Consider the following 20,132-nt stretch of genomic DNA (forward strand, 5'->3'; position numbering starts at 1 on the left):
TCTGTTTAATTTTGTTTTCTTTGTCTTTATAGATTGAGATGATGTGTTTTGGTTAAACCAGTTGAGATAACATACGTCCTTTGTATTCCTGACAGTGAAAGTCTATGATTCTCTGGTTTCTTAAAGAAACTGAATTAGGTTCCTTGCTAATGGCTAGTATTATCTCTTTGAAGTTGTGCCTCTTTCAAATATTCAGCCTACTAAAATGTATCAATGTTGGGGAAATCTTCCTGAAATTTGCCATGTGGTTTTGTTCTTAAAGAAATGCAGTTGAATGGTAATAATACTTCCTTCTCTCTAGAGAAATAATGAAACTAGGAATGTTTTTCAACGTTGTCTGTATTTTTGTTCAGGCTGATACATATTTAAACCTGAGAAACTGGAGTTCAAATAACTTCTGGCTTGTTTAGAAAGTAATGGTGGAGTTGTAGCCAAACTTTGTAAGTGAAAAAGGTCTTATGAGAAGAAAAATAATCTCTTTAGAAACATACAGGTTTATGAACATCGTGTAAAGTGAGATTCAGTCTCTGAGGTACTATCCCACATACTCTTGGAAGTATGAATTTTCCACCTGTCTAGAGGGGAAAAAAATTGGAGAAGGGAAAACAGGGAGCAAGAATTCAGGGTGGAAAAAGATGCTGTTATTGTGCATGTGTGTTCATATGTGGGACTAAGTTGCCGCAAATCCAAGCAAAGCAAAAGTTCTTCAGAAAACTATGGCAGAGAAAGATGATGATTGGATGATAGTAGCTTTTTTTTTTTTTTTTTTTTTATAACGGAAGGAAAGAAATAAAGCAGTGCTTGCATTTGTTTTCTTGCCAAGTTAAATGAGCCTAGTTCTGAAGCTGAAAAGCGTGGGTTAAAGGCCACAAAGAGGGATGAGAGAGTTGGCTGGCTGGAATTCTGGGTCAATAATTAAAAATGCACATTAAGTAAATTAAACTCTTTTTATCTCCAAGACAAAATGTTAGATTGTAAGTGAGGCTCTGTAAGTATGTGGAATGAATTTAAATACCAGGGGAAATAAAATAGCTGAAAGTTAAGAGCTGGTAACAATCAAAAACCAGTCAAAGGGGAGAAGAAATGCATAATATAGCTGAGCAGACTGAGTGCTTCTTCAGTGAGTGGTTATCTTGGAAGGCCATCATGCCAGAAATTTTAGATAGCAATGGGCTGCAAATAAGGCATTTGAGCAATATGCTGAGCTACTAATAATGTTTCAAATGCCTGTGAACTGCAGGGTGGCTCTTGAGTTAAGGCTCTTACTCTCTAACTAGCTTTATTCTGGGCAGTTGTGTATATATATACCTAAGATAATAAATTACAGTCTGTGTGCAAGGAACCCCTTAACCCAGAGGTTCCCATTTCTTGTGAAATAAAGAGTAGTTTATATATTCTGTTTACATTTGGTGTCAATTGTTTGCAATTCTGTAACTTTCCATCTGTGGCTACAGCAGCTGTTTATATGGGGAAAATACTCTAAGTGTTCAACATACTCCAGCATTGCTTAATGATGCTGTGATTGAGTGGGGAGTGTGAAACAAATAACTGGCCAGCTCTCAGTGGACTTGAACTCTGAGAGCATCGTATCTTTTGCCATCTCCTTGGCTGGAAACTGAGTGCCTGATTAGCAGTCATTCAGTGAGGGAGAAGCAATTACTGGTGCTCAGTGTTGCAGCCCAGCTGTATCTTGTATCCTAGCATAATCAAATCTAACCCCATTTGTCATGTAACTTTTCATGGTAGTTTGCCTGCAATTTCAGTGGCATCGTACTGTCTTGGTATATGTGGCTTTTGGTCATTCATTTTAGTTCCAGAAGATAAAGAAAAATCATTAGGTAGACTTAAGTCTGTGCAGCTTCTGTCATGTCCGGTCTACTATGAAGTATTTTCTCTTCTCGCTGTTGTCAGCTCTTTGTTTGAGGTTGTTGATGCCTTTCCAGGAAGGACAGCATACCAATTTCTTTCCTAATTACGGCACATTAGTTGAAATTTGTATGCAATCTAACCATAATAAGGTTCAGAAAGGATCTGAAGGTGAAGTTTTGTACAAGCCCTTGCATCTTATGCTGATCCTTTGAGGAGAAATTTGTGATAACAGATGAAACATTCAGGGTAGAAACCTTTAAGTTGCTACTTTTTACTTCATATATACTCACTGCAACTTTTACGGTAATAATTGTGAAATGCTATATATTGTGTAGTCATAGGAGTTCATTCATTCGGGCTTGATGAATGTTTTCTAAAATTTTTGAATTGCAAAATACCTGTGTCTGGGACCATTGTATATAAAATTTAAACCATTTAATAATTAAAAATTCTGTTTCAGTATGAAACTGCTTAAAAAAAAAAACGAAACACAACAACAACAAAAGACTTGTACAAAGGCTAGAATACACAAATCAATTATCAGCTCTCAATAGTTACATAGAGACTGAAACAGGAATTTCCTGGCTTTAATGAATACCAGATGCTGCAGTCTTGCTTAAGTGATGACGTAAAGTATTTTGAAATGCACGTTTAGAAAACACGCACAGGTAGTCTTCTAGTAGCATCTTTTAGAAAGCTATTTGTTCGTGTTTTCAAAGAGATTCTGTATCATTAAGGCTTTAGAGAGGGAAGCAAAAGATTGTGAAATAGCTCTGTAATACCCAATTCTTCTCTGCCAGTGACTGAAACAATCAGAATTTATGTTCTGAGCCATGTGCCTTTGGGATGCAAGGGCTGGAGTTCAGGGCTGACCAGCAACTAATCTTCTGGAGGTTTCAGATCTTTCCAAGTTCAGTGAATTACAGATCTAACTGGGACAGAGGAATTTTTATATTTACCCTCTTGCAGTTAATGTAAATCTTCCCCCTAGGATGGTTAATGTTGCTTAGGAGTGCTGTTAATTGTCTTGAGAAGACTTATTCAGTAATACTCAAGTCCACACCAGGGCATGAAACTCTAGGTGATCTAAAATGTTTGCCCTATCCCTTTCCAAATACTTCTGCCCTCTTCTTGGTCCAGTTGTTTTGTTCAGCCTTTCTTGTTACACTGTCGCTGCTGTTTATATTGTCATGGATGGATTAAGACTAATTATAAGTAATTTTTACTGTTGGATATGTCTTTCTGTGCATTTGGTAGCTGCTTGAACCCACACTTCGTCCTCCCTCTTGTTCGTTACAAGGTTGAGGTTGAGTGAACTTGTAATGCCTAATGCATGGAAGCAGTGTAAGCCGATGAAAAGTATGACAGCAGCAGCACGTGTTGGCAGTTTAAGGTACTCTCTAGGAACTTTGGGGAATAAGTTGGATTTTAGAGTTTAGATTTCATGCATATTTATCTCTTTGATTCCTCCTCGTAATATTTTTACTCTTTCTTTTTGTGCCTTTGTATTTCAAGAAGCTAGAATGTGTGTCCTGAGAGCATAGGCAGCCCTGCAGAAACGTATGGCCAACAACAGGCCCTCAAATAGCTTCATCTGGAAAATCAGTGGCACTTGGCAGGAGCGAGTTCAGAGAGTTGGAGCAGGGAACACTTGAGGAGATTACAAAAGGTGATAAAAGGAAACATGAAGTAAACTAAGAGAACAGGGAAAGTCCAGTGTTTCTGAACTTCTGGTAATAAAATACTGTACGTGGATGATTGGTTTGTATATAAGCAGTTCAGCATTTTGTTTGCCAGTTTTTAGTGTCATATGTGCAGACACTTCATGATTTACGCGTGTTCCTTGGAGAGATTACCTCATTTCATAACATGCAAATACATCCCTGACCATTGCAGCTATTGGGACTGAGCTGAATCCCAGATTCACACAAAGGTGGAATTGCTGTTCCCAAATGGAGACTTAAGTAAAACACAGCATAAAAGCTAAGTGACACCTCAGAATTGTTTATTGTAGTGTATCATAGATGCAGATGAAACATGAATGGTTGTATTTGAACAGAATATTTTCATCCGAGTCAGTGAGCCGATTCCCTTGGAAGTAAATGGGGTACAGGTAAGGCAGGAGTGTTCTGCATGTGTTCTGAATATGTCTGTCGCATCTCTTCCATAGACGACTGCAGTGTTCCCTCTTCGTGCTCTTTTGACACATGGCCTGTGGTTACCATGCAGCATAACCTGAGGCACAGGAGGAGAACTGCTCACCAGACTTGGCTGTTTGTTTCCTTCCTTTACAAACTATACTCACTATTTTGTACCAAGATGAAATGGTCCTTGTCCTCACGAATGTTTAGAACTGAGACTAACGGTGCAGCCAGCGGGGAACTTGGAGTACTGTGAGAAGTGTGTGGCATAAATAAGTGGTCTGGCACTCTCAAAGCAGGAGTTCCTCACTGCGTTGCTGTTAATTTGTAATAAATGCAAAGTTGGAATAAGCGAGTAGTTTTTTCTACTTCCAGTGATCATTGAGGATGCAGGAATACTAAAAGGGTTCCAGAGCATGCTACTAAATTGTAAGTTAAATAACCATTTTTCTAAATACCAGGAGACTTGGTGTACTTCAGAAGCTGGCATGTTTGCAAAGAGCAGTTATATAAACTGCAGTTTTACCCAAGAATTTGGCCATGTCTGAGTTTAGTCAAACAAGCATAAAAGTAACTGAAGATTACCTAATAGTTTAGACTATTTACTTCTGTCTTATATAACAGCTTATGTTGAAAACTGTAGACTGTTTCCAGCAGTTTGGCAGCTATAAGACTTGATGACCTTGCAGTTTAAATATATAATGTAGTGCTATATGTGTGCATCTATATGCATGAAAAGAAAGAGAAAAACAAGGAATTTAAGTCTAGTGCTTTCCTTTCTCAAGCATTATTTGTATATGTTATTCCTCCTTAGTGTATTTACAGCCATAATTGGGCTTTGTTATTCTGTATTTTATTTATGACTGATGGGGTGAAGAGAGATTAGTTGCTCTCTTTTTCACAGTGCATATATGTGCACTGTCAGCTTCACTTTTTAACCTAAATTAGAACAAAATTCAATTTGTAAGTAGCTGTGTTATGGAAAAACTGCTGGTGTTGACAACGTGACATCTGTTAATTAAACCCATTGAGCTCAAAGATTTTAAACTTTTGTTTTGTTTGTGGGCATGGTGGTGGTGTTGCTTGTCTATTTGACTACTCTCTGAAACAAGGATGAAACAATTTGGGGAAGAAACCCACTGCACAACCCAAAATCCCATATGTAGTTACGACAACAGATTTGATGTTAGTTGTAAGAATTACATATTTAAATGTGTCTATGCTTTCATTTCCATCATTTTTATATTCTGTACAATGTTATAAGAGCATTTCTGAAAGCATTCCTAGAAATGGATGTTGAGGAAACATTAATTGATTTTCAGTTTTCGATTTTTTTTTTTTTTTTTTTTTTTAATCTGGATATATGAAACTGGTATCACATAAAATGATGAGGGGAAAAAAATCTTTAGCCTATTTTGGTACTTTTCTGAACATAAGTGTAGATATCAGACTAGCATTGTTCTGCATGAAAATCATAGCTGTTAGTGTAATGTGGGGGGTTACTGAATTCTTCATGATGAAAATGATTCTAGCCCAGAATAAAACCATATGTGCCAGTGTATATGTAAGTAGAGGAAAATAAGCAACTTTCTTTTGTGAATACACACAGTAAGTTTGAGTGTTCACAGACTAGATTTAGATATTTATATTTTCAGATTGAGGCCATAAACTTCTTCAAATTCATCTGTTTCGTATATACTTGGTGAATTGCTGTTTAACTCTCAGGTTGGGAAGGGGAGTTTTCATGTGTGTGAACCTCAGCTACAACATCAGGGCATACTTTTTTACTAAAAATGATAGGTTATTTACTTCCAAAAATGTATAAACTTTTTCTTACAAAGGCTAATTTCCTATTGACACTTAATACTGTCTTAATTCTTTGAAGATAAGTGAATCCTGCTGTTTTTGTAGGGAATTCGATCATGTGAACTGTGGTGATGCTCTTCAAGCACTTAATCTTGCATATCACAGAAGTCCTATAATATCATTCACTTCTAAAATGAGTCTTTTTAATTGTAACTGTATAGAACCTTTGAAAACATGCATAAAATGACATGGGAAACAAAGCTTAATACACTACAGTTGCTTCTATGCTTGCCAGTAGCTGGTTTATCACATAGCAAAGTTTTTTCTCAAGTTTAAAGACCATAGTAAAGACTACAACTTACTGCAGAAGTGGTCCATAGTTTCTGTAAATGCAATCGTGTTTTGTGACTGAATTCATGTCAGTCAAAAGTGTTGAGGCAGCCCCACCAAAGAAGGTGTGATACTGTGTCAAAGAACTGCCAAGTACTCCAGATGTGTTAATGCAGCAAACAGCAGTGATCTTTGATAATTCTTGTCAACTTCTGTTCCTGACCTGTCTTCATCTCCCTGTATGCTGCTGCTAGTTAAAGTTACTGTAGTTTCTGCTGTTCTCAGGAAAAGACAAAGCAAAACAAATGGACAGTGTAAGACATAAAACATCATGGGACTTGACCAGGTAACTTTCCCACCTTAAATTCCATGTTATGAAAAGCTGCTTAATTTATTTAGAGCCTTGTTTTACTCCCATGTATTTTGCTCAGGCCCTTGGAGTCCTACAGCATTGCATTGAGCTTTTGATGAACTATTATATTGGCTTTAATTAGGGATGTGAAATAGTGCAAGTTTTGTGTGAAGAGAAAGCTGAAGTTCTGTGAGGTGCATAGATGTGCAAGTGCTTAAAAAACAAGTTAACTTACTTATCCATGCATGTTCAGACTCCAACAGTTTGTTGTCTCAGCATTGATTTCAATGTAGATAGGTGGAAGCATCAGTTCAAATGGCATAATGCTATACTGCTTGTTGTCTAGAGACTGTAAATGATGTTCCACATCCCAGTGTGAACTCTGCCAGCAGATAGTGCTGCCTATCCAGGCTGACTGGTAGTCACAGGGCAGTGTGGGAATGCCTGGAATGGAAGGGGGATGTTCCTCTAACAGTAAGAGCAGGGAGATGCTGAGGCCTTTGTGTCAGGACTGTAGTTCTGAGCTGTGAGCACCTGCTGTCTGAGGAGCGGAGTTTTCCATCTGGCTGCGTGTGGATCAGTCAGGAGCTATTACAGGAGAGGTTTTGGAAACTCTTCCATATGGTGAACTCTTGTGAAAGGGCAGAGATACGACAAGGGGAAATGGTTTTAAGTTGAAGGAGGAAAGATTTAAGTTGGATGTCGGGGGAGTTCTTTACTATGAGAGTGGTGAGGTGCTGGCACAGGCTGTTTAGGCTGTGGATGCCCTGTCTCTGGAGGTGTTCAAGGCCAAGTTGGATGGGGCACTGATCTGGTGTTAAATGTGGAGGTTGGTGGCCTTGCCTGACTGCAGCATGGGGGTTGGAGGTTCATGATCTTTGAAAACCCTCCCAGGCCATTCTGTGTGATTCTGTGTGTGTTATTCCTCCTCTGTAAGTAGCAACAGGATCCTGGTGCATTAATTCAGAGCATCTGACAGTAGTAATAGACATGATGTTTTTTGTCACCATGCCACCAGAGCACCCGTATTCCCTATACTATGAGTAATGATAAGGATGTGCTCAATCGTGACTTTTCTGAGTGCTCTAACAGCAAAGACCACTAGCCACTTTTGCTAGAAACGAAGTCAAGGCAGACAGAGCTGTTTTCACAGCTGCTGACCAGTGTGCCTGTGGTCTTATCTCTTGCTTTCCTGCATGCCTGCTGTGTGTCTCTTTGTCTCCATAGCTGCCTGCTAGGCAGATCAGCCCTCCAGCCTGGCATGCCCTGGTGTCCAAAGCAGCTGCTGTGGAGGGAATTCAGCACCAGTGCTTTGCTTAGGACAGTGCTGTTTTCTCAGTGGAATCTTTGTAAAGCTTTGTACTTTTGGTTCCCAAGGTAAAAAGTGTAGGTCTAACTTCATACCAGGTCAGTAAAGGTTTTTCTTAATCTTGGCATCTACAGGCTTTGTACTTGCTGGGCCCCATGACAACACAACTGCTGGGTTTGCTGTTCTGCTGTGGGCTGTGCATGCAGTAGAATTCCCGTGTGGCTTTCATGACCTCAGTGGGGGGAAAAAAAAAAAAAAAAAAAAGATTCATTCCGATATGTAATTGTTAACTATGTATAAAAGTAAAATTAAAAAAAAAAAAAAAAAAAAAAAACACAACAAAGCAGACATGAATTCTTTAAATCTACTTATACCTGAGCAGCATGTGAATTTAGCAATAGAATGCTTTTGCATATTGCAAGCAGTTGTGTCAGGAGGTAAAGGATGCCATAGAATGTTTCTTGAGAATTTCTAGTAAGACTTACTGAGGAAGGAATAATAATTTCTTCTGCATTTGTTCATAAAATCGATCAAACCATTCCAACATGGTATGTAATCTGATAGGTCGCACGCTTTTTCTGTTCATCAAAATGGCCTAATTATTTTTGTGCTTGAGCTTTCTACAGCAGAATGAATGCTGTTTTGCATTTAACATAGGTAAATATTTAAAAACGTGATCAACAGTATGTTTGAGGTAAAATGAAGCCAAATAATTTTGTAATCTGAAATGCAAAATACCTTCATTTTGGAAGTTTGCTATAATACTGACAAGTACTCACTCAATGATTTTGTGGCTTTCTATAACTTCACTGGATTGTGGTTCAGATCATCTGAAATGCTTCAAGATTTGATCTATCTGTGATGGAATTGAAATAAGCGTTTTGAACTGAAATAGGCTTACAGGAACACTTTGATCTTCATTGGGATATAGGAGTGATGGTCAGATAATTCCTATCAATCAGAAACAGGCTTGTTAGGCTTTAGGTTGTATTTCTTGAAGATACAGAACAACTAACAATTGTTGACAGCGGCATTTGTATACCATCTGCTTTTTGACTATTACCACTCACTAGTATGTTATTCCTTTTGTGAAGAGATTATACACAATCTTTAGATGGTGAGGGGCCTGGAGCATCTCTCTTATGAGGAAAGGCTGAGTGAACTGGGTCTGTTCAGCCTTGAGAAAAGAAGACTGAGAGGAAACCTGATCCAGGTCTATAAATATCTAAGGTGTGGGTGGCAGAATGGCGAGGATGGACTCTTTTCAGTGGTGAAGGGTGACAGGACAAGGGGAAACGGCCGGAAACTGCAGCACGGGAAGTTCTGCACAAATGTGCACAAGAACTTTTTTACAGTGAGGGTGACGGAGCACTGGAACAGGCTGCCCAGGGAGGTGGTGGAGTCTCCTTCTCTGGAGATGTTCAAGACCTGCCTGGATGCCTACCTGTGCGACCTGCTGTAGGGAACCTGCTTTGGCAGGGGGGTTGGACTGGATCTCTGGAGGTCCCTTCCAACCCCTACAGTTCTGTGATTCTGTGATTTAGGACTTTTTCATAAGAAATGATCAACTTCGAGGATGTCAAATGTCACTTGAAGCCCACAGTGTTTTTGGTTTTGTTTCGGAGCGTGTAACTTGTCTAGAATTTGATTGGTAAAGCATTGAGAAAAGACATGTGTTGTTTCATTTTGAACTCACTCCTGCTTCCATGTGTTTAAATCCTAATGGTTCTTAAAGTTTCAAATGAATCTGAAGTTTCTGGATGTGCACTTTATGAGCAATATTAGTATTAAGCATTCACATGAAACAAAATTTTTTGCAAGCCTATTTAAAGATACTGATTAAAATACATCACTTATGCATTAGCATTTGACCAGTGAAGAATAATGACATGAGGTTAATAAATAAGATGCAAATTGCTGTGTTTTGATTTGAAACAAAGTTGACTTGAGTGTGGGAAGGTAGGACCCCAAAACAGCTTTCCAGAGCATAATGAAAATGACATACACAGCAGAAATGAAGTTCAAGAACTTGTCAGACTTCGAAATAATAGCAATAATGAAAAAAAGCCATTTGATAACTTTATTGAGGATTCAGAACAATGTTTTTACACTCTAAAGAAATAATACCGAATACACTCTATTTTATGTTTGAAGAAATCCCACACTTAAGCTGTCATTCCAGTTCCATGCTACTATCTTTCTGTAGCTCTATCCAATGTGCAATCCTCTCCTCAGGAAGGGGATGTTCCAGGTTTACTGCTGACTGCAGGAAAAAAAGGTCTGCCATGTTAATCTCTCTAAACTGGTGCACCACCTTTAGACTGTCTAAAAGTAAAATGTAAGTATCTTACATTCTTTGTAGATTTTGTTGTATTATAAGTAAAATTCTGATACATTTATGTTGAAATTGCTTTCATTTCAAACATTCTTCATGCTGTGGATTCTAAATATAGCCCAAGGCTGTGCCAAAGGCTGACTGCAAACACACAAAACCATCATTGATAAAAAAGCACTTTAATGACTTCCTCTGGAAAACTCTAATTACAATCATATGATCTTTCTGGAGTAAGCAGTAGAAGGGAATATCTGAAAAAACAGCTATAGTATGGAATGGCTTTCTGAACTCTAAGCTTTTGATCTGAACAAGCTTAACTTTGTATAAACTCTGCAAGTAATTTTATGTCTTGGTTATGGGGCAAGACTAATATTTCCTGTAAAGCAATCCAGATCCAAAAAGCAAAAGCCAGGGCATCAATAGTGTTCTTGGGATACATGTGATTTCCCCCTAGCTGGTGAGCAGTTAAGAAATAATAATTTTTTTTGGAAGATGTTTGTCTTGAGCTCCGGTAGTGTGTAGGTCTAGCTGTGTGGCTGCAACTGTTAAATTGGTTTTGTTTGTCTATTGAGATTGGTACTGTTCAGTGATGTTTATCAGCCAAGGTTAGTCATTGAGAGCTGCTGGCAATGTTTGCCCCCTACCTTCCACTGGCATGGAAGGAAAAAGCAAATGGTATCTTAATGGGAGGAAAGATGTGGGAAAGGAGCAAGTTGGGGATGGAGGGAGAAGGGAGAAACACTGAAAGGAAATGAGTGGTTGATGAATAGACCCAAAGTAAGTTGGAAAGATGTAGATGTAGTTCAGCAAATAGTTTGCAGGAAGCATGAAGATAAAGTGGAAATCTCAAAGAAATGAAGCTTTTGAAAATGGAGAATAGAAGAGGTAATAATGGAAGTGGCATAGGAGAACAGGAAAACAGATGAGTGGTGGAAAGAGGAAGGTGCTGGGGAGAAGAAGATGGTTACAAGGAATATTCCAAGTGGGGAGGGGGGTTGTTACCCAGTGTTCATGGCTCTTTGCCATGGGGCTTAGTCAGGAACCCTTTTGAAGTTTGTACTGGAAGAGTATTATGGAGAAAAGCTGGTAAATACCATTATGTTGATGCAGATTTTGCTTGCTGTTTTAAACTGGTGACTTAATACTTACCATGCTACCATTCTTATATCTAATATCCTAATGCAACTTCCATAAAGATGACTCCAATCTTGGGTAGGTAAATTTTTTTAACAGGTACCATGTCTTTGATCAAAACATACCTTTGATTTAAAATGTAGGGAATGCAAAACAGTTTCTTGCCTGGGAGTTGAGTATATTGGCACTTCCTGCTAAAAATTAAAAAAAAAAAAAAAAAGAGTATGTGCAAGAAAATTAAGACAACTAAAAGGGTTACATTTGAGTGCAACTACTATCTAGTTTATTATACTTGTGTCCAGTGCATTGTCAAATAATGTAAACTGCTTGGTTTTCTAACACTGGAGGAGAATAAAACGTGATAAAATGAGCTGAGACAGTACTGGGCTTCATGAAATTGCAAGCTATTTTGTGGAACTTGCTTGAAGTATCATGATGCCAAACTGTTCCCATCAAGAATGCAGAGTATTTCTATGTGTATGTTGCTCTTCCCCTTTTCTGCTATAGCAGTATGGAGTGAAATGTAGGAGTGCTGTTAGTGTTAGCTTTTCTGCCTATGGGTGCTGTCTCTGACTTGCAGAATTATAAATGTGTGAACTGGCATGTGTGTAAATATACACTTGGTCACTTCAAAGAAATCTATGTTTTCAGAATGTGTACACATTCTAGAAAAAAGAAGGAAGAAAAGATCAGTTATGAATGTTTAGGTGCAGTATTCGTTATTGTCTTCTATGATTCCAGGGAACAGGGAGACTGGGTGGTTGCCCACACTTAAAGTGACTGCTATATTGCACTTCTGACTACTTTCCAGTACTGGTCAGTGGTTTTATTGATTGTTAGTGGATGGATAGTATGTATTTTAAAAGTATGCAGATGGCATCAAGGTAGAAATGCAACTTTTAGTCAGAGCGTGCTGAAGAAATGATATCTCAGTAATAATAATTTGGCCTAGGCTGATTTAAGAAGAAATGTGGGGAATACGGTGTTGAAGAGAGGGGTTTATCTGTTATTACACACTACAGGCTAAACAGACTGTGCAGTGTGATGCTATATCTCAGCATAAAGCAAAATAGGACATTTTTAGATTCATTGCTCGTAAATAAAGGGAAGGATTATTTCATATTCACGAGAGAAATCTCAGAAATGCTATCGTGCCCAGTCAGTGGTGCTACTCGTCAGGATTTGGACTACTTGGAGGAATTCCTGGGAAAAGCAGAGGAGATACTTAGAAAACAAAGTAGGAAAATTTTTTTCTTAATGTTTCATATATTAACATAGTAATAATTTATGTAGTGGTAGTAAAATAGTGATTGTTATCAGTGTCTTAGTACAGGATTATATGCAAACACTTCTGTTGAGAAGAGATTTTTTAGGTGTTACAGAGGACAAGGGTAGGTAATACTGCAGGGTTGTTTGTGGTGGTTTGGCTGGTGGTTTGTTGGTGTTTTCTTTTTTTTTTTTGCATAGTTTTTGCTGCTTGCTCTCTTGCAATTTTAGTAAAAACTCATACCACAGTCAGCTGAAAATGAATGCCTTGTAACTTGTGTTTGAGTATCTACATTTAGATTCCTAAATCTGTATCTGAATGTGGTATCCTTTGCTGGTTTCCTCTGGTCTGCTGGCAGGGAAAAGGAGTGAGCACAGAGCTGGGATAAGTGTAAGTGCTGGAGGGGGTGTTCCTCACAGAGGTGGACTCTTCACGACGCTTTGTCACATTTCAGTTTCCATTGTTTCTCATTTCATACCCTCGTCAACATACAGCTGTGTTGTCTCAGTGTCACAGCTAGTATGCTGCCATCAACACTGCCTAGATGTTTATAACTGAGCAGGGAATGTTCTGCTGTGCCAGCTGTTTTTGCTAGTGGGTGGCAGGGTACCCCTTTGCGTTGGGTTTTGAAGAAGAGCACTGCATGCAGCATCTCGTGGGTGCGTCCCCTTGCCTGTGCTGCCCTTTTGTAGTGCATAGAAGGCCAGGTGCAGATGTTCAGACATCTGTTCCTCGCCTAAGGAAGGTGAGGCTGCAGAGGGTTGAGTGAATCAAACAGGACTTCTGGGACATGCAGGGTTTCTCTGTGTTTGTCATTGAGGATTTTCATTCTGAAAATGTTTTAAAACTCTGTTTCCTGCAGAGGGCTTTTTTCCTTTTTTCCTCCTAACCTTTTTCAATTGGTACTGGCATACCTGTCATGCTTTGGAATTTCTGTCAAGCAGCCTCTTTGATTTGCAAGTCTCGTGGGTGCACACGGCTTTGGAGTGATTCCTATGCCTGGCCATAGCAGGAAACAGAAACAATTTTGACTGATTTTTGTCTGACTAAAATAAGTTGAAAGGAAGTTTTGCAGTATGGAATTTACTGGTTGAATTATCAATGTTTGTTTTTTACATTTCTGGACTCTACTTGAAAGCTAGAATTTTGACTTGTCTGCATTGAACAGAAAACTTGTCTTCTCCCACAAATATTTAGACAGCTGAACTGTGGGGACAGTTCTCAGCTGTCTTAATGTTGTTTGTCCACAGCTGTTGCTCTGCCTTTTTCTACCTTAAAATGATTGAACTGATTGGTTACTAGGAAGGGACTTGATTTTTTTCTTGCTGTAGACAGTGGGAAATCAACACTGTAAGTTTCTCTGCTTCAAATGGTGAACGTAGAACTCAAAACAGAAAAGTCTGCTTGCCTTTGTTTCTCAGCATCTCAAATGGAACACAGCAACCACCACAACCCTCTTCCCGAGTCAGTGTGTCCTCTACCTGAAGGCCCAGATTTCCTTTATCACACTGTTTTCTATTAATAATGTGCCAAGAATAACCATCTTTGTATTGTCATCTGAAAGACACGTGCTGGCAGGCGTGCTCTTCCATGAGTGGTTGCTTTCATCAGGATGAGAAAAAAAGCTGTAGAGCTGGAGTTGTTCTGATGTCTTTGGTGCTTTGCTCATGAGCGAATTGGAAGAAAGGTCTTTGTAGTCTTTATGTATTCTCTCCCCATGAAGTTTTGTAATTAACCAACAGGCTACCTGTTAGACAGTAATTTAACTAGGGATCATCTTCACAAGGCTTTGAAAATGGGTAAATATTTTCCTGAATGTGTTGCTAAGGCTATCAATACATAATTGACTTGAAGATTTAAAGCAAGTCTCTTTCTGACGCTGTGTTTATTGTTTGGAATGCCAGATTAATTACAACATGTACTGCAGGCTCTGTGTTATGAGCTTCATCTGCTTTCTGTTAACTTTCTCCATAAATGAGAAATTGTCAGTGCAAACAGCTTCTCATATTTTGAAGAAAAGTCCCCTAACTTTGTAATTGTGTAGTTTAAAAATTAAAGAGCAGTTGTATTTAGATAGCAAGTTAGTCCATTCCTTTCGTTTCTGGAGGAGCTGACCTAGGCATGGTCTCCTCCCTGTTTTGCAATAAGTGAGGCGACTGTCCCAGGCTGTGCAGAACTTGGCTGCAGGAGTTGATTCTCTTTGATTGGAGTTGTTTGACATGCACAAATTCACAGCATCCCCCGTGCCAGCAGCTGGCAGCACAGGGTTCATTTACTGGAGTTATTCATGTCAGCCTTCAGCTTGTTTCCATTTCAAAAGGCAGACAAACCAACAAATTCTCCCTGCTTTGCATGCAGCACAGGTGAGAACTGAGAAACCTTTAAAAGAAAGTCGTGTTTGCTGAAGTCTTGTTTGTGGAGAAACTGTTGAGTCTTCTGTGCTCAGTGCTTGTACTGTATCTAGTGCTGCTTCTACACCAAAGCATTAACCTAGAGAAACATGCGGTACTTTGTTGTCATATTTGTGAGTGATTCAAGGGAACACTGAAATAGTGAGTGATGTAGCAGGTGAGAATGGTAGAAGGGAAAGACAAACAAACAAACAAAAAAAAACAACCAAAAAAAAAAAAAACAAGAAGAAAATGACATCAACTCTTGTCATACCTCAAGAAAAGTAGGAATGCAGTTGTAAGATTTTCTGCTTCTGATCAGGGCTTGTTGTGTGTTGTGTAAAGAACAGCAGTTTGCTTATACTCAAGCAGATAAAGCAGAGCCAAAATACAAGCATATTTATGAAGGGAATTATCAAGGGGTTTGTCCTATGAGAGTGCTTGGCAGGAATGGCAGTGAAACTAAAACTTTTGGACCTGGAATGCAGCAATACAAATTCACATCATTGTAATTAAATTACTTGAATACACATTTGTTGCTATCTGTTCTGCTAAAACTGGTGTTAACTGATGCATTGTTCTTAGATTTCTAGGCTTTTCTTGCCATTAGCAGTAGCTGGTGGTGTGCACTGAGAGTGACTGCTCTTCTGTGTCATCCCCATTTGAACTCAGATTTGAGGCATTCACATCCTGTGGGTGCTCAGTAGGAGATAAATTTTTCAGATGTGAGTTTTGCAATTGATCTTATGCTGGAGATAGATGTACAGGATTGATGCAGAGCAGATTGATCCAAACCATTTTCCTGTAGCTGTTGCTACATAGTTAAGCTGTTGAGAAGATTGTTCAAATGTTTCTGTATTACATTTGGCACTGTTCTCTTAAGAAAACAAAACAACTGCCTTTGCATTGTTCATTAGAAACACAAATGATATAAGACACTTTAAATAACTTCATTATCCAGACAAGGTTTTTTTTTTTTTTTTTACCCTTACTACTACCATACTAAAGCAGAGAAAGCTGTAGAGTATTGGTAATTGTAACCAAAAATGGCATCCTTAATTACCTTTGTCTTTAGTCATCAAGTGCCTAGTGCAGTGTCGAGAACCTGCTGTTCCTGTCTTTCTGATAGATGTTTAATTCCTATCAGTTCTCAGATTGACTGTTGTTTCCTCTGTTCACACAGATATTCTCAGTGCAGTATTCTTTACTGAAAGACCGGTTGCATCGACTTGTTCCAGCCATGTAGTTGGTGCTAATAAGTTATTCCTGTAGTTGCACAGGATACAACTCGCACAGTGAGATGCAGTTAGAGCAATAAGGCGTTAAAAAGAGTGGTAGTAATCAGGAGGCATGAAGATTCAAAGTAAACGCAGTTGGATTTGGAATGCAGGGCAGCTTGCAAAGGCAGCTGTGCCTAAGACATATGGTTAGTGGCTGGGTCAGATGCTGTGATGCTTTTTCCCTTTTATTTAGCAAAGAAAGCTACAGTGACTTTTTGAGGAGTATGTGCATGTAATCTAAAATAATCTCCAGGCTTCTGCATCAAGGCTGTAGTCTTAAATTTGAGCATGTGTGTACTGAAGATACAATGGTGTTCTCACAGGAATTTAAGTCATCTGTTACTATTCTTATAATACTTTTTTTTTTCCTCCCATTATTTCTCATTTTCTTTCCTAAGCACTGTGGTTCTGCATTTGGGCTTTGAGAATCAATGATGATAGACTATTAATGAACTATTAATTCATTTGTGTATTTTTCATGCTTAAGATATAACAGACCTTGTGTCATGCTAAGGACTGCCTTGCCTAGGGTGGCTTCTTAAGGGCAAGGCTGAAGAACAGCTATCCAGGGAGTAGCAGTGTTGATAATCTGCCTTCTAATGTCTGAATGCACTTACAAAATGCCTTTAATGATGATATTTAGAAAAAGTAAAAATAAAGAATCTAAGCTAATAATAGAGAAAGTGCTCTGATGATAACTATGTATCTGAAGTGGACTTCATGTGACTACAATTAATTCATTCTTATTTCTTCTTTTCAGGTTTTCCTCTTCTCCACCTTGGCCTTCATCTTCTCCCTTCAAATCTGATTACTTTTCTGTTCAATTTGCCATGCCTTGTTACCTCTGCCTTGTCTTGCCTCCTTTCTTGTACTTTCAGAGAAGTCTTTTCTTCTGTCTCTAGATCAGAAATCCAGTCATGAATAGTTTTACTCCAAAAATGATAAATTGTACAGGTAATCATTTTTAAGCTTATCTGATATTTCTGGCTGATTGTTATTTAATTCTGGGCCTTCTAAACTTTAATTTCTGGTGTTCTGCAGTGACATTTTTCAAGGCTGTGAGAAGATGTGAATGCAGGATTCAGCTGTGATTTGATGTATATGTGCTCCTAGTTTTATTCATTTATGAGATTACATCAAACAGCTTTTACTTGAGGTAGCCCATTTACATTTTTAAGGTCATCTATCTTTTAAACTACCCTATCTAATACATGAAGTCAGAGAAACAAGATGTCATTTCTCAATTCTATGAAATGTTACACAGTGTTTCTTCAGTTCTTTGCTTTTTGTGGAGGGAGATGGTGTCAGTGTTGCTTTACCCGGTCCCTGCTTCAGAAATACGGAGTTATGTGGACCCATCCATTTACACGTGTTTCTGTGTATGTATGTGTATTTATTTTTTTAAAATGCTGGAGAGAAGTAAGGAGGAGATGGTAGGCTTCACCACCATACGTTGTTATAGTGTGCAGGACTGAAAGGTGATGCTCTGATGCCTAATGCTCCTCACGTGACCAAATAGCAGTAACCAAAATGCAGAATGAGTCAAGGGTTGCATGTGAACTGCTTTCCCTGAAGCTGTGGCAGCAGCTTTCCACCTTTTCATTCTGAGTAGAACAGAAGTCTTTCTTAAGAAGGTTAAACGCAAGTAAGAGGGAAGGATGAGAGTCAAAATAAACATATGATATATGTATATATAAAAATATATGAGAAACAAGAGCCTCTCGAGTATGCGCATACATATAGGCAGTGGTTCTAGCTTTTCACAAGAGCATTTCATTATCATCTGTTCATCCACAATAGATCCTCCAGAATGCCCAGAGCCTTAGGATATGTCTACTCTGAAGACGCTGTTAATTGCTTGCAGCCCATGTTGAGTTTTGTGGTGCTTTGGCTGGGCTTTTGATGATCCCTATTTAGCCAGCTGAAATGTTTTTCTGATATGAGAGCTCCGCAGTCTAATTTAAACTATGTGAGGGAAATAAAAAAAAAAAATAAACAAAACGAAACCCAATCCCATGGCATTCAGTGATATCTCTGAGGACGCAGGGGAAGGCTGCGCTAGGAAATGACCCACTGAGTTCTGCCTCAATACAAGTAGCTGCTTTCTTCTGCAATTTAAATACCAGGGAGATAAATGCAATGAGGTGTTTTGGAGAGAAGGGTGAGAATTCTCAGCTGATGACCAAACAGCAAAAAGTGCCCAAATGACAAATTTCTTTTCTCGCTTCATTGCATTAATTTGCATATGCCCTTAATTGCTTGCATTTGCTGCATGCTTTTTGCCTTCATGTTTTTTCTCCATGGAACTAGAGTGAGCCTGTTTCAAGTTTGTTAGGCACTGACATCAAACCTCAAACTGTCTTGGCTGGTCAGTGAATATATCCACTCTAGCAACTGTGTACGCAATACTTATTTTATTTGAAAACATTTTTTTTTTAACTATCTCTTTTCTGCATTAATACTAATTCCTGCTTGACTTTTCCTGATTAAAATTTATGGTTTTATAGACATGTTTCATCTTATTGCTGTAATGTGAACAGTGTTCTTTCTATTGAGAACATGCATGTTTGTTTGACTTTTTGGTATAGCTTGTTATGTTTTTACTAATACCTTTTCAGCTGATAGTTTCAAAACTTGTCTTTTCATAACTTGTCCTTAAAGATGCTGCATCTCTTTTGTCTTCTTCTTTGAGTAGCTCAGATTCAATTACATACACATGGGCTATACACATCCTGTTTAGCTTCTTACTGTGGATGACTGTCATCTGCCCTTGTGCTGCCCAGTTGGCTAGCTAATTTTAGAGTAGTGGTGTTTCTGCAATGTAAGTTGAGCCTGTTCATCATGTAAACAAGCTGCGGTCTGAACAGCTCTTACCCATTAAATGTAATGTCTGATTTACAGTGGGTGCCTGAAAGTTAAATGTCTAATTATTTTGAATATTTCTTGCCTGGCAGAAGTTAATGTAGGTTCATTTGCAGTGGCACAAATGTGGTTTGCTTGGAGGAGTTTTGTTTATAGAAATGCTGCACACAATAGTAGCAAAAAAGCTTGAAGCTTGCTGGTAGAGCTGTGGACAAAGACAGAGGAGGTGGAAACACTGCCAAAGTGTGGAGTGAGGAATTTGAGGAGAGGAGAAATAAAAGGCCACTTCAAGGCAGGAGTCTGGCAAAATGCAGACTGTAGAGGAAAACATCCAGCGTTTTCTGTTGTGCAACTTCAGCTTTGTATTTTATATCAACATTCCCCTATACTCAAAGGAAACCAAACTGTTAAAGTAAATTGCGTATTTTCCATTCTTAGGAAAGAAACTCCACCTCAAAACAGACTACAAGATAAATGCCGGTGCAGCAAAGTTCTTCACTTTTTGCAAGACATTAAATGTTATCTAAGTCACAATCTTTTCCAGCTTCTGATGGTGTACAGCCATATGCGCTTTTAACATGCAGGTTTTCCTGAAGTCTTTAGTCTTTGTAGCAAGTAGTTCATAAAGATTCAGTGTCTCATTTCTTCTTTCATAATAAGCATCTGTTCTTTGCCATAATTACACATTTAAAATACACTTCCAGTCAGGGGAACTGCTAAGTGTGGAATTAAGTCTTCACTGTGTTCAAAAGCCTCTAAAGGAAAAAGGTGTGGGAGGACTGTTTTAGTAAAAATAAGTACAAAACCTATGTTCTTTAGGATAAAATAGTTCATGCTTTCTTAATGATCTGACCCAGCTGTCATCTGGAGGAGAATGCCTTGCTCTGTCCCTGTGTTTCAGAGCCCGTTCTGCTGGAAGCTTACTAAGCTTACTATGGGCTCTTTCACATTAAGAACATGTGCAGGTGCTGTGAGGGGTTTGGGTTTGTCTAGATACTAACAGAAGGGCATCCTGACAATGTTATGGATATGTTACATCTGCCAGATCTTTCTGCCT

The 20,132-nt window shown here is 38.6% G+C and overlaps 1 protein-coding gene across 1 annotated transcript in view; it reads left to right on the plus strand.

Moving 5' to 3' along the window:
• Positions 1–20,132, plus strand: part of BICC1 (BicC family RNA binding protein 1) — a gene marked incomplete at both ends in the record, with an annotated part of 94,452 nt that overhangs the window by 47,607 nt on the left and 26,713 nt on the right. The window lies entirely within an intron of this gene.

The sequence above is a fragment of the Tetrao urogallus genome, assembly GCF_951394365.1.
Source record: "Tetrao urogallus genome assembly, chromosome: 5".
Taxonomy (NCBI): domain Eukaryota; kingdom Metazoa; phylum Chordata; class Aves; order Galliformes; family Phasianidae; genus Tetrao; species Tetrao urogallus.